Here is a 4,514-nt window from a genome sequence, read left to right as displayed (position 1 = left end):
CATGCCCAAAAACCTGCCTTGGGAGCATGCGCAAAACCTAGCCCCGCCCCAACTCCTCCTTTGAAGGTGGAAATGGAGTTGCCCGCCCCTTGAGCCGGTACCGGCTAACGGAAGAGAACCAGGAGCTAACTATAGGCTGCTGCCTTTCCATTTGGCCAGAGATTTACATCATTCTGTCCGATCCAGAAGGTGTAAGATTTCCATTGCAAATAGAGATTGTGGAGAGGGGACGGCGGCTGGACTAGGGGAGTAAGATGTCACTTTACCAGGTGGTCCTTTAGATTTTGCTTCGCTTTCCGACGCCCTGTGCAAACGGAAGCATGGCTGATGGTTCTTAGGAGAAAACTACATGAATAGTCTTTTAATTGGTTCCTTGATCATTCTTTTCTCTTTTATTACAATTTTAGCTTTTAAGTGACTCGGCTGCCTTCTCTACTATTTGGTCATGAATTTTTTTTTTTTCCTTCTCAACAAGGATTGTTCTGGGGACCCAAGTGCTGTCAGCTTTTATAAGGAATGTTGATTACTTTATATGAAATAGGATGGAAGGAGGTTGATTAAACCCTGTGAAATGAGAGACAGTTGAGGAATTCTGGGAAAGATGGCGGTGGACAAGGATTCGTGGGATCACAATGTACTTCTACAATATTTGTGAGAGGGATGTGTGAGATAAGGATCAGATTTTTTAAAAATAGCATCAGGTATCAAAACCAGCACTAATGAGTGAAAGCTAAAGGGAGGCAGCTTGAAAGTCTTTGCAAGAAGGGATTTTGTTCATAACTATTGACTTCACAAATAATGACTCTCCCAGGATTCTCTGAATTTCCCCTCTGAGAGTGGACCATTTGAGTAGAACCAGAGTATCAAAGAAGAAATTTTAAAGTCTAGTAAAAATTTATATGTGAATTTTTCAAAATGCTACAAATAGTTGATTCTTTGCTGTCTTTAAACAATATACAGTAATCGCAAGAAAAGTTCCTTCTGTTCTTTGTGTCATTAGTTCTTGGCCTCACTCAAACCTAAATGATGATGTGGAGGAAGAGAGCACACAAGATAACATGGGTTATTAGCTTCCAGTTTAGAGGTTTGTCCTGGTGAACATTTCTTCTCTTTTCATGAGGTATAAAAATATAACCAAAACCCATCAGGACAGATTTTATATGGCTAAAAATTCATGCTCTCATGAAAATAGGGAAGAGTTTTTCTGATTTTTCTTAAAGTTCTCAAACACATCTAAATAGTAGATAGAAAAGACAGTGGAATGAGATTACCATCATTACCCTAAGTACACATATAAAGACACAACTAGGGGCTGGGGATGTGGCTCAAGCAGTAGCACGCATGCGTGCAGCCCTGGTTCGATGCTCAGCACCACATACAAAAAAAGATGTTGTGTCCACCGAGAACTAAAAAATAAATATTTAAAAATTCTCTCTCTCTTAAAAAAAAAGACACAACTGATGTGACTATACTTTGTGTACAACCAGAGACATGAAAAATTGTGTACCATATGTGTAATGTGAATTATAATGCATTCTGCTGTCATATATAACAAATTAGAATTAAAAATAAATAAATTTTTAAAAAAGATTTTAAAAAGTGGGAAAATCAGAAACTAATATCGTTCCATGCAGTACATATCACTTCCCTTTCTCAAGTAGAATCTGGCACAAAATGTGTTGAGAAGAGATTCCCCTCCAAAAAAAAAAAAAAAAATCCACTGGGGCTGGGGATATAGCTTAGTTGGAAGAGTACTTGCCTCACACGCACAAGGCTCTGGGTTCAATCCCCAGCACCACCAAAAAAAAAAAAAAAAAAAAAAATCTGATATTACATCCAATGGCGTGAACAAGATTTAAAAAGCCACATAACCATAATGAGAGCACAAAGCACACAAAAGGCTTTCTAGATTCCAATCTAGGAAAAAAAAAAAAAAAAACATATCCCAAGGGAGGAGAACAATGTTCTTGCAATTACTTTTCTCTAAGGAGTATCTTTGTATGGTGATGAATGACCTTTTTTCCCCCCAGCACTGAGGATTGGACTGAGGAGTGCTCTACCACTGAGCTACATCTGCAGTCATTTAATGTTTGTTTTGTTTTTGTTTTTCTTGAGACCGAGTCTCACCAAGTTGCCCAGGCTCTCCTCAAACTTACCATTCTCCTACTTCTCAACCTCCTGAGTAGCTAGGATTACAGGTATGCACTATTGTACGGGCTACAAATTATATGTTTTTAAATCAGGAAATTGTCATTTAGAGAATATTATTCCCATGAGTCCTTTCTGTATAAATTATTATAGAGCAAGTTTCACACAATCAATTGAAGAGACATTATCGTTAATAGATTATCCTATATTGTAGTTAATTGTATGGAAAAGAAACAATGTAGCAAAAATGAAATCATAAAAACAAAGACATTTCACATAGTAATGTAGATTAAAATGTCATCCAACTATAAATTCCCCCCAAATGCATGGACCAAGATCCTACCCAAGATTGAGACTTGAGGAAGGACTGACTGTATCCTTTAAAGGCACAAACTCATTTTTTCTTCTCTTTGGTACCCTGTGCCACACTGTAAAGAAGCCCAGGCTATTTTGCTGGAGGGAGAGTCCATTTGAAGAAAGCCCCTGACATATGAAAGACCACATGGAAAGGGAGACTACATAAAGCCAACAGTCAGCACCTTAGTTCCGGACATACAAAGCCATCTCAGACCTTGTAGTCTAAATCAAGCGTTTGCTATATGAGTGAGCCTAGGTGACACTGGAGCAGAACCTTGGTCAAAGTCTTGACTTACAAAATTATGAGAAATAAATTGGTTGTTTGTTTGGTAGTGGGGATTGAATTCAGAGGCTCTCGACCACTGAGCCACATCCCTAGCCCTATTTTATATTTTATTTAGAGACAGGGTGTCACTGAGTTGCTTAGTGCCTCTCCATTACTGAGGCTGGCTTTGAACTCTCGATCCTCCTACCTCAGCCTCCTGAGCCACTGGAATCACAGGTGTGCACCACCACTCCTGGCAAATGGTTATTTTTTAAAGCCACTAAATTTTGGAATTTTTTAAAACATAGCAATAGATAACTAAAACACTGTTTATTGATGATTTGCAGGGCTTTTATTTAATGACCAGTTTTATTAAAGAATACCCCATTTATTTCTACTGTGATCAGCAAACAAACTGAAATTCAATATTTAAAATTTTTTGAAACTGATTATTTTGCCAAGAATACAACCTATCTTGCAAATTTCCATGAGGACTAGAAAAGAATATATATTCTGGAGTTGTTGGGCATTGTCAGTCAATGTCAATAAGGTTAAGGTGGTTGATAGTTTTGTTCAGACTCTTTGTGTATCATTAGTGATTTTTTTATTGTGTTACTATCAGTTGTTAAAAGGGTGTTAAAAATTCAAAGTATGGATTTGTCTCTTCAGTTTTGTCAGCTTTCATATATTTGGGGCATATAAATGTTTGGTTGTATGGTGTCATGTTTCTGTGTTCTTAAAAAACACATTATGGTATTATGAAATGTCTTATCTCTTATAAAACTCTTTATCTTGAATTTAAATTCATCTGATGTTAGTATAGCCTCTGCATTCTTCTTGGCTTACTATTCATGATGTATTTTTATTTCTTGTTTTCGTTCTATTCATATTTTTATTTAGTGTAATTAAATAAAATTACATTAAATAAAAATTAAATTTTATTTAATTTATCCATTAGCTTTTAGCTGTATTGCTTTACAGTGTGCATCATGAAGTGCGGCCTTAAACGTTGATTTTATAATCCTTTCTTTTTAGCTGATAAGAGAAATTACAAAATACAGAATACTTGCAAACTACAAAATATAGGATACTTACAACTAAAGGTGCTTTGTTAAATGATCAGAGTTTAAGTAACGTTTTAAGCAGTGACTCTCAAACTGGGAGAGTGATACTAGTCTTATCAAGAGAAGTTTAGAAATGCCTGGGGGCATTTTGTTGTTGTTTCACCACGACTGAGGAAACTACTAACATTTTTTGGCCAGGCCCATAGATAGTATATAACCTTCAGCTAGTAGGAATAGTCCAAACCAAAGTGCCAATATAATTCTTATCAAGAAACCCTGGTGCAAAGAAGTAATCTACCAAGGAAAACACAGTTGCAGTTAAGTAAGAGAACAGAGCAGGTGCCGGGTGCAGTGCTGCATGCCTGTAATCCCAGTGGCTCTGGAGGCTGAGGCAGGAGGATCGTGAGTTCAAAGGCAGCCTCAGCAAAAGTAAGGCCCTAAACAATTCAGTGAGAGTTCAAAGCCAGCCTCAGCAAAAGTAAGGCCCTAAACAATTCAGTGAGACCTTATCTCTAAATAAAATACAAAATAGGGCTGGAGATGTGACTCAGTGGTCTAGAGCCCTTGAGTTCAATCCCTGTTACCAAAGAAAAATAGACCACCCAGGTGACTTGTTTGTACCAGTAGGTCTACCTAAAACAAAAAGGGATTTTATGCAGTCAAATTGTTTTATTATCCAT

The 4,514-nt window shown here is 37.2% G+C and overlaps 1 protein-coding gene across 1 annotated transcript in view; it reads left to right on the top strand.

Annotated features, from left to right (window-relative positions):
- The first annotated feature begins 80 nt into the window (after window positions 1-80).
- Window positions 81-4,514, top strand: part of Mia3 (MIA SH3 domain ER export factor 3) — a 66,574-nt gene continuing 62,140 nt past the window's right edge. Inside the window, exons 1-2 of the mRNA XM_077802874.1 lie at window positions 81-269; window positions 2,116-2,198. The gene's annotated coding sequence lies outside the window, so the exon portion shown is untranslated. The remainder of the gene's footprint in view (window positions 270-2,115; window positions 2,199-4,514) is intronic.

This window comes from Urocitellus parryii, chromosome 9, assembly GCF_045843805.1.
Source record: "Urocitellus parryii isolate mUroPar1 chromosome 9, mUroPar1.hap1, whole genome shotgun sequence".
NCBI classification, from domain to species: domain Eukaryota; kingdom Metazoa; phylum Chordata; class Mammalia; order Rodentia; family Sciuridae; genus Urocitellus; species Urocitellus parryii.
Note: the sequence above shows the minus strand (reverse complement) of the source record. Positions and strands in the feature narration are given on the sequence as shown.